This window comes from Loxodonta africana, chromosome 1 (genome assembly GCF_030014295.1).
Source record: "Loxodonta africana isolate mLoxAfr1 chromosome 1, mLoxAfr1.hap2, whole genome shotgun sequence".
In the NCBI taxonomy this organism is placed as follows: domain Eukaryota; kingdom Metazoa; phylum Chordata; class Mammalia; order Proboscidea; family Elephantidae; genus Loxodonta; species Loxodonta africana.
The window spans coordinates 81,267,264-81,281,710 of record NC_087342.1 but is presented as its reverse complement, the minus strand read 5'-3'; the positions used below and the strand labels follow the sequence as shown (position 1 = coordinate 81,281,710).

Here is a 14,447-nt window from a genome sequence, read left to right as displayed (position 1 = left end):
AATTGGATCACATTGTTCAGACATGGGTGGCAACAGACCTCAGGTAATTTTGGGTGTGTGAATAGATAATATAGACTGAAATTTGTAATTAAAAGTACGCTAGTCTTCGACACAGTACTTTGAGGTATAACTAAGGTCATGTGTCTACCAGCCAATATACCTCAGTTAGGAGAGCGCTACACTGAAGATCTGAAGGTCTCTGGTTTAATTCTGGGATTTGGCAGTTTTGTTTACCTATGCATAATTATTGTCATCCCTTTTTTAATATGACAATTGAATTCCAAGACCTTAGGATTGTAATACAACTAAGTGGAGCTACTTTTCTGCTAGCTGACCCCAAGTGTGGGACATAGCTCAGTGGGAGAGGGCATTCCTTGCAGGTATGAAGCACCAGGTTCAATCCCAGTCACTTTTGCGGGTTTTCTCTGATCCTACACTATTTAAAAGCATTTCTTAAGGAATGGAGCCCTGGGGTACTTAAGTACTGGGCTGTTAACCAAAAGGCCACTGGCATATTCTAGGAAACAGTATGGGCAATTCTATCGTGTCCTATAGTGTCACTATCAGTTGGAATCAACTCCACGGCAATCTTTTTTTTTTTTTTTCTTGAAGGAATACAGATTTAGTTCTCCTATTATTTTCCATTCCATTCCTGCACACACAGAAAGTAAAAGCATAACCAGGTGAACTGCCTTGAATGCTCTTCCATTCATGGGCTGTGAGCCTCTACATCCCCTAAAGGCACTGTTGCAAAGGAAGGAAGACTTTCAGAAAGGGAAGAAATGAAGAACTGGAACTCAACGGAATCACTTAAGCCACCCGAATCAAAAGCATGCATGTTAACAGGTGGTACACCTTGGCTCCCATTTGTTCTATTATTAAAGAGACAGAAAGACAGAAAAAGGGATGGGGGTGGGGCGCGGACAGTTTTCTTTAGTGCCTTGTGTATTCTGAGCCAAAGGCCGAAGCAAAAGCAAAAGAGCCCATCTTAATGCCTTCAAATTTCCCTGCAGTGGTGGGTCTAAAATCGAGATGGATGCCTGTAGATCCCAAGTCTTTTTAGGTGAGCGAGTGGCTTGGACTCTGGGCAAGGTCAGGAAGACTGTCAGGGAATTAGAAGCCTTCCTAATATGAAAGTAGAAGAATCAACACATTCCCAACTGATATTCCATAGCATCAATTTTCCTGTATTTCCTCACTCACTCCATTTTCCCTGTTATTTTAAATCTTTAAATAAAACATTCATTGGAAACCTCAGTTGACATCAAAAGGAGGCAGACCCATGAGAAGCAGCCCAAAATGTTCTTCTATCAAAAAGGAAAATAGATACAGGTAGTTCGGACGTAAGTCCTACTTCAGTAACAAAGCGCGCCACTTACCACAGCCCTTGTTTTTCTTTTCTGTACATCTTATCGTTAATAATATGCCCTACATACGAGGTTGCTTATGTTATCATTCTCATGCCAACCCCGGAAAATAAAGAACAAATTTATAAAAATATTGATAACAAAAGGCAACAATGATGAAAACTAAAAACAAACAAAAAATGTATTCGACTTATATAAGAGTTGACTTGGGACACAGTCATTAGTTGAGGACCCACTACAAATAAAAGTGAATGGATCCTAGCTATGCTGAATGCTTCCTTTGTAAAGAACAGCCACTGCCTCTGTTTCTTCATGGTCAATCTTATCACATCTGCTTTGTATGACCAGTAAACCTCTAGGAATTTCCACTCCACTGCTGGTGGTTGCCTTTCAAATGCTCTTTGGTTCCAAAAATGTCTCTATAGGAGGTGGAGCCAAGATGGCAGAATAGACAGGCTCTTCTGGCGAGCCCTCTTTACAACAAAGACCTGAAAAAAACAAGTGGAAAGAGTATATTTGTGACAAGGTGGAAGCCCTGAGCTTCAAAGGCAAGCTTAGAAAAAGAACTGCGGGTGAGGGGGAGGAAGAGACTGCTCAGGAGCGGAGAGGAGTTACCCGACCTGAAATGTGGGAAGCCCTCAGGCACCATTCCAGGTGCGGTGGTCACTGGCTGGTACTAGAATTTGGCTGCAGTTTCCTCAGGGAAAAGCAGCCAGCCACAAAGCCTACTCACACCTCCGGAACCTGAGAAGAACTGCAGTCTTCGCAAAAGGTAAGTACTTGCACATATTTTACCACCCCCCAACTCCCAAGCGAGCTGCTGCAGTGGAATCCCTGGGACTGAGGTAGGCCCTGCTGAGCATATAGAGCCATCCTCCTGACCTTAGGGAAGGAAAAAATTTGCAAATGGGGGGAAAAGATAATTTGCTAGATCCATTCACCGGGGGAGCTCAGGATAGAAGTGGCTTCTATTGAGGCATAAACTGCCCGTAGATCTTGAGCACTTTTCCATTTTGCATGGACTTGTATGGGCATATTTTGGGAGAATAAGTGCTTGTTGGCAGACTCCAGCCATTTCAGCTGTGTGGTGGAGTGGTGGGTGTTTGACGTTTGACATTGTTTTGCCTATTAAACAAGGTCCTCACCTACGCACATCAGGGACCTAAGGACTGGTCGCTTCACTCAGGTCACCCAGCCACCCACGACAGGGGTCCAAAGAGAACTGGTACCTTCTAGTCCTCACAATCAAAACCTTTGGGTGCCCATGGTCCCTCTGCATAACCAACCCACCTGCATGCTCTAGGAAACAGGGATGAATCTTCCTCAGAGACACTCCGGGGTCGGTTCTCAGCTCCCTGCCCTGTTCAGAGCGTGGCCCCCTGCTGCAATCAGATACCGCTATATATGCCAATCACCCCTGCCCCTCTAGGACTGTTGACAGAGCCTGTACCACACACTTGGTGATCAGCTACCTGGAAACCTGAGTTGAATTCATACAAAAAAACTGAATGGACTCCTAGACTTATATACCTGATAACAGCTCTAGCCAGCTGGGGACAGGCCATCAGAGCTCCAAAGGTGAAAATAATCAAGCTACCTCACTCAAGCAACCCAGGGGGGTATACCAAAACAAAGCAAGCAGCTACAACACTGTAAGCAGGCATAAACTAATACAATAACTTATAGATGGCTTGGAGACAACAGTCAATATCCAGTCACATAAAGAAACAGGCCGTGATCACCTCAACAGGCTCTCAAAACAAAGAATCCAGGGATCTTCTAGATGAAAGTGCATTCCTGGAATTACCACAGCCAGAATACAAAAGTTTAATATACGGAACCCTTCAATACATCAGGTAGGAAATGAGGAAATACGCAGAACAAGGCAAGAAACACACGATAAAGCAATTGAAGAAAGTAGAAAGATTATTTAGGAACATAATGAAAAGTTTAATAAGCTTGAAAAATCCTTAGACAGACAGCAATCAGAAATTCAAAAGATTAACAATAAAACTACAGAATTAGACAACTCAATAGAAAGTCAGAGGAGCAGAACTGAGCAAGTAGAAGCTAGAAGTTTTGAACTTGAAGATAAATCACTTGGCACTAATATATTTGAAGAAAATCAGATAAAAGAATTTTTAAAAAATGAAGAAAACTTAAGAATCATGTGGGACTCTATCAAGACAAATAACCTATGAGTGATTGGAGCACGAGGACACGGAGGGATAACAGAAAATGTAGAGACAATTGTTGAAGATTTCTCGGCAGAAAACTTCCCTGATTTTGTGAAAGATGGAGATATCTATCCAGGATAATCATTGAACTCCACATAAAGTAGGTCTTAAAAGAAAGTCACCAAGACACATTAAAATCAAACTTGCCAAAACCAAAGATAAAGAGAGAATTATAAGGGCAGTGAGGGTTAAACAAAAATCACCTACAAAGGAGAGCCAATAAGAATAAGCTCGGACTACATGGCAGAAACTATGCAGGCAAGAAGGCAATGGGATGAGAGATTTAAAAAATTGAAGGAAAAAAATTGCCTGCCAAGAATCATATATCCATCAAAACTGTGTCTTAAATATGAAGGTGAAATTAAGACATTTCCAGATAAACACAAGTTGAGGAAATCCGTAAGAACCAAACGAAAACAACAAGAAATACTAAATGGAGTTCTTTGGTTAGAAAATCAATAATATCAGGTATCAACACAAGACTAGAACACTGGGCAGAACAATCAGAAGTCAACCCAGACAGGGAAATCCAAAAAAAAAAAAAAACAAAGAAAAATATTAAAAAAAAAAAAAAAGCTCAAAACAGGGTAACAGCAATGTTATTATATAAAAGAAGGCAACATTTAAATAATAAAGAGGGACTAAGAAATGTAATCATACACCTTCCATATAGAGAGGAAGATAAGGCAAAACAAAAAAATAAAAGTTAGTTTTAAATTTAGAAAAAGAGCGGTAAATAATAAGGTAACCACAAAAGAGACAAACTCTCCTACTCATCAAAATAAAATACAAGAAAAAAATAGAGACTCAGCAGAAACAAAATCAACAACAACAAATATGAGGAACGGACAATATATAAAGATACTCTACTCAGCACATTAAATTAAGTGGGAAAAAGAAACTGTCAACAACACACAAAAAAGACACCAAAGTGATAGCACTAACTTCATACCTATCCATAATTACCCTGAATGTAAATGGACTGAATGTACCAATAAAGCGACAGAGAGTGACAGAACGGATTAAAAAATAGATCCGTCTATATGCTGCCTCCTAGAGACACACCTTAGGCTTAGAGACACAAACAAACTAAAACTCAAAGGATGGAAAAAAAATATATCAAGCAAGCAACAATCGAAAAAGAGCAGGAGTGCCAATATTAATTTCTGAGAAAAGAGACTTTAAAGTTAAATCCATCATAAAGCATAAGGAAGGACACTATATAATGATTAAAGGGACAATACACCAAGGTGATATAACCATATTAAATATTTATGCACCCAATGACAGGGCTGCAAGATACATAAAACAAACTCTATCAGCATGGAAAACTGAGATAGACAGCTCCGCAATAATAGTAGGAGACTTCATCACACCATTTTCGATGAAGGACAGGACATCCAGAAAGAAGCTAGACACGGAAGATCTAAATGCCACAATCAACCAAATTGACCTTGTAGACATATACAGAACACTCCACCCAACAGCAACCAACCATACTTTCTTTTCTAGTGCACATGGAACATTCTCTAGAACAGACCATATATTAGGTCATAAAGCAGGCCTTTTCAGAATCCAAAACAGTGAAATATTACAAAGCATCTTCTCTGATCATAAGACCATAAGAGTGGAAATCAATAACAAGAAAAGCAGAGAAAAGAAATCAAACACTTGGAAACTGCACAATAAAAAAAATACCCTGCTCAAAAAACACTGGATTATAGAAGACATTAAGGATGGAATAAAGAAATTCAGAGAATCCAATGAGAATGAAAACACTTTCTATCAGAACCTTTGGGACACAGCAAAAGCGGTGCTCAGAGGCCAATTTACATCAATAAATACACACATCCAAAAAGAAGAAAGGGCCAAAATCAAAGAATTATCCCTACAACTTGTACAAATAGAAAGAGAGCAACAAAAGAGACCCACAGGCACCAGAAGAAAAAAATAATAAAAATTAGAGCTGAACTAAATGAGATAGAAAACAGGAAAACAATTGAAAGAATCAACAAGACCAAAAGCTGGTTTTTTGAAAAACTCAACAAAATTGACAAACCACTGGCCAAACTGACAAAGGAAAAACAGGAGAGGAATCAAATAACCTGAAATGAGATGAGCGATATTACAACAGACCCAACTGAAATTAAAAGAATCAAATCACATTACTATGAAAAACTGTACTCTAACAAATTTGAAAACCTAGAAGAAATGGATGAATTCCTAGAAACACACTACCTACCTAAACTAACAAACACAGCTACAACAACTAAACAGACCCATAACAAAAGAAGAGATTGAAAAGGTAATCAAAAAACTCCCAACAAAAAAAAGCCCTGGTCTGGACGGCTTCACTGCAGAGTTCTACCAAATGTTCAGAGAAGAGTTAACACCACTACTACTAAAGATATTTCAGAGCATAGAAAAGGACGGAATACTCCCAAACTCATTCTATGAAGCCACCATAACCCTGATACCAAAACCAGGTAAAGATGCCACAAGAAAAGAAAATTATACGCCTATATCCCTCATGAAAGTAGATTTAAAAATCCTCAACAAAATTCTAGCCAATAGAATTCAACAACATATCAAAAAGTAATTCACCATGACCAAGTGGGATTCATACCATGTATGCAGGGATGGTTCAACATTAGAAGAAGTACTAATGGAATCCACCACATAAATAAAACTAAAAACAAGAATCAAGTGATTTTATAAATTGATGCAGAAAAGGTATTTGACAAAGTTCAACACCCATTCATGATAAAAACTCTCAGCAAAATAGAAATAAAGGGAAAATTCCTCAACATAATAAAGGGCATTTATACAAAGCCAACAGCCAATATCACCCTAAATGGAGAGAGCCTGAAAGCATTCCCATTGAGATCGGAAACCAGACAAGGATGCCCTTTATCACCACTCTTATTCCACATTGTGTTGGAGGTCCTAGCAAGACCAATTCAGCTAGATAAATAAAGGGCATCCAGATTAGCAAGGAAGAAGTAAAAGTATCTCTATTGCAGATGACATGATCTTATACACAAAAAACCCTAATGAATCCTCAAGAAAACTACTGAAACTAATAGAAGAGTTCAGCAAAGTATTGGGATACAAGACAAACATACAAAAATCAGTTGGATTCCTCTACACCAACAAAAGAACATCGAAGAGGAAATCTCCAAATCAATGCTATTTACAGTAGCCCCCAAGAAGATAAAATACTTAGGAATAAATCTTACCAGAGATGTAAAAGACTTATACAAAGAAAACTGCAGTACACCTCTTCCAGAATCCAAAAGAGACTACTTACATAAGTGGAAGAACATACCCTGCTCATGGATAGGAAGACTTAACATTATAAAAATGTCTATTCTACCAAAAGTGATCTATACATTTAATGCAATTCTGATCCAAATCCCAAGGACTTTCTTTAATGAGATGGAGAAACAAATCACCATCTTCATATGGAAAGGAAAGAGGCCCCCGGATAAATAAGGCATTACTGAAAAAGAAGAACAAAGTGGGAGGCCTTACTTTACCTGATTTAAAACTTATTATACTGCCGCAGTAGTGAAAACAGACTGGTACTTGTACAACAAGAGATACATAGACCAATGGAACAGAATTGAGAATCCAGACATAAATCCATTGACATATGAGCAGTTCATATTTGACAAAGGCCCCAAAACAGTTAAATGGGGGAAAAGACAGCCTTTTCAACAAATGGTGTTGGCATAACTGGATATCCATCTGCAAGAAGACCTATACCTCATTCCATGCACAAAAACTAACTCAAAATGGATCAAAGACCTAAATATAAAATCTAAAGTGATAAAGATCACGGAAGAAAAAATAGGGACAAGGTTAGGAGCCCTAATACATGGCACAAGCAGTATACAAAATATTATTAAGAATGCAGAAGAAACAGTAGATAACTGGGAGCTTCTAAAAATCAAACACCTATGCTCATCCAAAGACTTCGCCAAAAGAGTAAAAAGATTGCCTACAGACTGGGAAGAAGTTTTTAGCTATGACATTTCTTATCAGCACCTGATCTCTAAAATCTACATGATACTGCAAAAACTCAACTACAGAAAGATAAATAACCCAATTAAAAAATGGGCAAAAGATATGAAGAGACAGTTCACTAAAGAAGACATTCAGGGAGCTAACAGATACAGGACAAAATGTTCATGATCATTAGCCATTAGAGAAATGCAGATCAAAACTACAATGAGATTTCATCTTACTCCAACAAGGCTGGCATTAATCCAAAAAACAGAAAATAATAAATGTTGGAGAGGCTGTGGAGAGATTGGAACACTTATAAACTGCTGGTGGGAATGTAAAATGGTACAACCACTTCAGAAATCAATTTTGATCTTCCTTAAAAAGCTAGAAATAGAACTACCATACGATCCAGCAATCCCACTCCTAAGAATATATCCTAGAGAAATAAGAGCCTTTACATGAACAGATATATGCACAGTCATGTTTATTGCAGCACTGTTTCTAATAGCAAAAAGATGGAAGCAACCAAGGTGCCCATCAACAGATGAATGGATAAATTATGGTACATTCACACAATGGAATACTATGCATCGAAGAAGAATAGTGAGGAATCTGTGAGACATTTCATAACATGGAGGAACCTGGAAGGCATTATGCTGAGTGAAATTAGTCAGTTGCAAAAGGACAAATATTGTATAAGACCACAATTATAAGAACGTGAGAAATAGTTTAAACAGAAGAAAACATTCTTTTGTGGTTACAAGAGGGGGAGGAAGGGAGAGTGGGAGAGGGGCATTCACTAATTAGACAGTAGATAAGAAGTACTTTAGGTGAAGGGAAAGACAACACAAAATGCGGGAGAGGTCAGCACAACTGGACTGAACCAAAAGCAAAGAAGTTTCCTGAATAAACCGAATGCTTCGAAGGCCAGCTTAGCATGGGCGGGGGTTTGGGGACTGTGGCTTCAGTGGACATCTAAGTCAATTGGCATAACAAAATCTATTAACATTCTGCATCCCACTTTGGAGAGTGGCGTCTGGGGTCTTAAACACTAGCAAGCAGCCATCTAAGATACATCAACTGGTCTCAACCCACCTGGATCAAAGGAGAATGAAGAAGACCAAGACACAAGACACAAGGTAATTACGAGTCCAAGAGACAGAAAGCGCCACGTGAACCACAGACTACATCATCCTGAGATGAGAAGAACTAGATGGCACCCAGCTATAACCGGTGACTGCCGTGACAGGGAACACATCAAAGAACCCCTGAGGGAGCAGGAGAGCAATGGGATGCAGACCCCAAATTCTCATAAAAAGACCAGACTTAATGGTCTGACTGAGACTAGAAAGACCCCAGTGGTCATGGCCTCCAGAACTTCTATGGGCCCAGGACAGGAAACATTCCCGAAGCCAACTCTTCAGATGGGGATTAGGCTGGACGATCGATAGGATAGGGATGCTGGCGAGGAGTGAGCTTCTTGGATCCGGTGGACACTTGAGACTATGTTGGTATCTCCTGTCTGGAGGGGAGATGAGAGAGTAGAGGGTGTTAGAAGCTGGTGAAAGGGACACGAAAAGACAGAGCAGAGGGAGACCGTGGGCTGTCTCATTAGGGGGAGAGTAATTGAGATTACGTAGCAAAGTGTATATGTGTTTTTGTGTGAGAGACTGACTTGATGTGTAAACTTTCGCTTAAAGCACAATAAAAATTATATAAAAAAAGACTTAAAATGCTGAAATATGGCAATAAAAATTAAATAATTCCCCAAAGCCTGGACTGTGCTCCAAGACTTCTGGACATTTATATTATTTTTAAATATCCCCCTGTAAATCAACGTCATTCATCCCTCCAGAATGCTCCTTCTTGTTTTCCCAAGGACCTTGCCCACTTGGAAGTAAAAAATGATAGATATCTAGCCTAAAAGTTTCTTTTTCGCAAGACCTGTATCTCCAGGATTTTGTGTATTCCCTGTGACTTGGTCTTCTGAACTACTGTACCAAATGTATATTCTCTTTTATCACAAAATTGTAAACAGTATATAAGCCAAAAAAAAAAAAAAGAGAGAGAGAGAGAGACTTTGCGGTAATTGCAGCAGTTTCTCTAGAACTGACAGTGGTTTGCAAACATCTCTTACTCAGTAAATAGTTGAGCTCTTTAGTCTTATTCTTTGTAACACTGGGGAAGGCAAAGAAGGTTGGAGGCACGCAGTTCTGACTCTCCTAGTCTTAGAGCTTTACAAAATTTACTTGTGAAAGTGAGTATTGGAGGGTATTTGTTCTCGGGTGACTTGGTACACGAAGAAGACATCATTTTGACATAAACTGAGGACCTTTCCAACCCTGGGAAAGGATCTGGTACTTTTAATGCTTTAGTCTAGCATTCTCCCAATTCAGCCCTGTCTTTCACACCTTTACTTTCACGTATGCTAATGATTTTCTCAACTTTCTATTTGGAAAGGATTCCTTGAGAGATGCCCTTCCCTATTTCCTGGGTCACAGGATTTTGGGAAAGATGTGCCTTCACGTATAGTGATTGATCCTAAATATTACTGCCAGCTGAGGCTGAGGTGGGGAGTCACACTGGGAATGGGTAGAAGGAATAAGTGGGTAGGTCCTCAGCCTTTTGTCTTTTAATTGACAGAGTCCCAACTGAGAACACAAAAGGGTCTGTTAACGAAGATGGTTAATAGATTGTCCGAGGACGTCTTTAATTTCTCTCAATTCTTCTATTTTTTTTGTTCCTCAGTAACCACAAAATAGAGCACAAGTGAGCCTGTTCCTTCTGGTCTTGCTTGTTCTGCTGCAACCAGTTTGGGAGGTCCAGTGGGATTTGAAACAGTGGAGCATTTCTCTGGCCAAGATTCAGATCTGCAAAGACTTCTTAGAAATGCGGGGTAATATTTCAAAGTGGATCTTCATGACCTTCCTGTGGTGAGACAGGTGTAGCTCAATGGGAGTGTGTCCTTTCCTTGAGGAGTTTGGAAACCATACAACTCATCTGCTGTTTATAGTTCCCAACATTTCTGTTCTTTTCTCCCTTTGAAAACAGGTTTTGTGAATTCATATGGAAATACACAAATTATTCAGTACATTGCCTTTAAATGTTTCCCCATTTCTACTTGGAAACAAGAAGGCCACCACTACATTAACGTGCTCAATAATCCTCTGTACCTCTTTCCAGTGTCATTGAAGAGCAAGACGGAAAACGAAGGACTGAAGGAGGAGAAAAAGAACAGACTCTTGCATTTCATTTGGAATTCCATTCGTTTTCTAAGCAGCATTCGGAGCATGGAACAGCCAGAGGTTACCAGATACAGAAGCTTCTTCCCCTTTTAACTATTTCTCACCTTCTTCACCCTCCTCCTCCTCTACGAACCCATCAAAGGTTCCCAATAATTGGATCGCATTTTTCAGACATGAGTGGCAACAGAGCCCATATAATTTTGGGAGAGTGAGTAGATAATATTGAAAGAGATTCAGTATTTAAAAACACACGAACCTTGTAAGTGTTTTATTGCCTAAATAAGCAAGGATTCTTTCACATTGTATGGAGGTGGGAGATGCAGGGCAATTACCAAAACATAGTTAGCCTTCATTCATTATCTTAAAAATGAGGCCAATGACTGCTATGTAAAAACAGATGCTATAAAGACTGAAGGAGATCATGCATGTGACCACATTTCTATGTCCATGTGAGATATGAAACATATATGTGGGTAGGTCCTACTCTGTCCTCTCTGCCTAGTGGTTCTCCCAGGACAACACCTACTCAGATACCATCTTCTCTAGCCATTGCTAAGAGAAATATAACACAAGCCATAAATGAGGGACACTTATGCAATTTCCAGGTTTCCAGGAACCACATTAAACGACTAAAAATAAGCATATGAATTTAATTTTAACAATATACTTTATTAAAGTGATGTATCCAAAACATTATCAAACAATCGATTAAAAATTAATGACTTCTGCTTTCCAGTTTGGCATGTAAAGACTTGGAAATCATCTCTCCCATCCTCAAGACAAGAAAAAAGTTGCAAAATTAACAGCTCTTTATAGATACATCAGAGAATTGAGATCAAACCAACAAATTGAAAATGAGAAACGAACAGGCTGATACAGAGAATCGCTGCTTAGTAACTGTCGAAATGGTCACTGCAGCTGGTACCAGAGTTAGAATTGTTTATTGCTGGAGACGGAGAGCAGACTCGCTCAAGAGAGAAAAACTCCTGGAGGCCCAGCTTTAGGGGGCGCCTCAGACTTTGTGAGTTTTACCTTGAGTTGCATCACCACATTCTCATTGACCTTCAAAGAAAAATCTCCTGGTTCTTCCTGCAAAGGGAGCGGGAAAAGTTACCAGTTTAAAATAGTGCTCTGTTCGTCACAATGGCCTGTCTTCAAAGGAAAATACTTTATTAGAGCCTTACCGTTACAAAACCAAGTGGCTCGTTGGTCTAGGGGTATGATTCTCGCTTAGGGTGCGAGAGGTCCCGGGTTCAAATCCCGGACGAGCCCCTTTTGCAACGCTGGTGCCGTAGTGATGAATTGTTACAACTGCTAACTAAGAAGTGAGCAGTTGGAACCCTCCAGGCGTTCTTTGGAAACCATCGGGCGCTTCTACTCTGTCTAATAAGGTCTCTATGAATCGGAATCGACTGGACGGCAATGGGTTTGGTTTGGTTTTTGGGTTTATAGCGCCACTATGAGTCGGAATTCACTCGACCGCAACTTTTTTTTTTTTTCTTTTGAAGGCATACAGATTTAGTTGTAGTATTTTCCACACCACTCGGGCACACATAGAAAGTAAAAACATAACTCGTCGATTCACAGGCTGTGTGAGACTGTACATCCCCTAAGGAGACTGTCATAACGGAAGGAAGACTTTCGGAAAGGGGAGAAATGAAGAACCGGATCCCAACGGAATCACTTGAAACACCCGAAATAAAAGCATGGGAATTAACAGGTGGTTCACCGCGGCTCCCAGTTGTACTATTATTAAAGAGACCGAAAGGCAGAAAAGGGGCTGGGGGAAGGGTCCCGCGGGCAGTTTCCTCTCCTGCATTGTGTTTTCTGGGCCAAAGGACGGAGCAAAAGCAGAGAAGCCCATCGCATGCCCACCGATTTCTTACCGGTGCTCGGTCTAAAAATTAGAGATGGACGGCTGTAGATCCTGAGTCGTTTTAGGCGAGCGAGTGGCTTGGACGCTGGGTAAGGTAACGAAGACTGTCAGGGAGTTAGAAGCTTTCCTAAAACGAAAGTAGAGGAAATAACTAGAATCAACACATCCCCAACTGATATTTCATTTATCAATTTTCTTGTATTTCTCACGCACTCCATTTTCCTCCTTATTTTTAATCTTTCAATAAAACATTACTGGAAACCTCAGTTAACATCAAAAGGAGGCAGGCCCATGTGAAGAAGCAGCGAAAGTTTTCTTCTGTCAAAAAGGAAAATGGATCCAGGTAGTTCAGGACTTAAGCTGTATTTGAGCTGAAAGGAACCGCACTTACCACCGCCTTTTTTTTTTTTTTTTTTTTACACCTTGTCGTTAGTAATATGTCCTACGTACAATGTTGCTGATGTTATATTCTCATGCAAACCCCGGAAAAGAAAGAACAAATTTATAAAAATATTGATAATAAAAGGCAAAAATAACGAAAACAAACAAAAAAGATATTCTACTTACATAAGAATTGACTTGGGACACCGTCCTTACTGGGGGACTACTACAAACAAAAGCTGAGTGGATGACAAGTATGCTGAATGCTTTCTTTGTAAAGAACAGCCACTGCCTCTGTTCCTTCAGGGTCAATCTTATCACATCTGCTTTGTGTGACCAGCAAACCTCTACGAATTTCCAGTCCACTGCTAGTAACTTTCTAATGTTTTATGGTTTCAAATCTGTCTCTACGTCTGTATGTATTCCTGTTGAATGAAAGCGTCTTTAGGAAGACACAGAATTTGATGGTTGCTCACAGCACTCCCATCTTTGATATCCTTCTCAATTTTCCTTTCTAAGAAAATATCCATAGGAGGTACTCAGGAGAGAGACAGCCTGGCTTCCAAGTCTGACTGGCCTCTGGTTGGTTGTGTTCCTGGGGTCAATTATTGGTTTTAGGGTGAATTTTATCAACGGAGGTAATGTAGTCATTTCATGTGTTAGCTCTTTTCTTCCTGTTATCCACTTGCTCTTTACAGGCACTTTGAGAAAACAGTAGGAAAAAGTGAGAGCTGCATGTGGGGAGAGTAATACTGGCTTCATAAAATGAATTAGAAGTATTCCCTCCTTTTCTATTTTCTGGAAATGATTGTGCATAGTTTGTGTTAACTCTTTAAATATTTGTTGGAATATTCTAATTAATTTTTCTGGCCCCTGTGACATTTTTATGGGAGGAGGAGTTTTAAAATTACTAAATCAAATATCCTTAATACAATACTATTGAAAATACGTATTCACACTGGGTGAGTAGTGGCAGTTTGAGTTTTTTGAGGAATTGGTCCATTTCCATTAAGTTGTGAAATTTATGTGTGTAGCATTGTTTATAGTACTGCCTTATTATTCTTTTGTGTGTAGAGCCTATAGTGATATCCCTGTTTGATTCCTGATTCTGATACTTTGTATTTTCCTCCTTTTTTTTTGGTTAGTTTGTTTTTGTCAGTCTAGCTAGAGGTTTCTTAATTACATTCATCTTTTCAAAGGACCAACTTATTCTTTCATTGATTTTCTCCATTTTATTTATTTTCAATTTAATTTATTTCTGTTCTTGTTTTTACTGTTTCCTTCCTTCTGCTTGACTTGTTTATTTTGCTCTTATCTCTCTGTTTTTGTA

At 39.4% G+C, this 14,447-nt stretch overlaps 1 non-coding gene across 1 annotated transcript; it reads left to right on the top strand.

Annotated features, from left to right (window-relative positions):
* Positions 1-12,060: 12,060 nt before the first annotated feature.
* TRNAP-AGG (transfer RNA proline (anticodon AGG)) lies at positions 12,061-12,132 on the top strand. The gene has a single exon. It is a non-coding gene; the product is annotated as a tRNA-Pro (tRNA).
* The last annotated feature ends 2,315 nt before the right edge of the window (positions 12,133-14,447 follow it).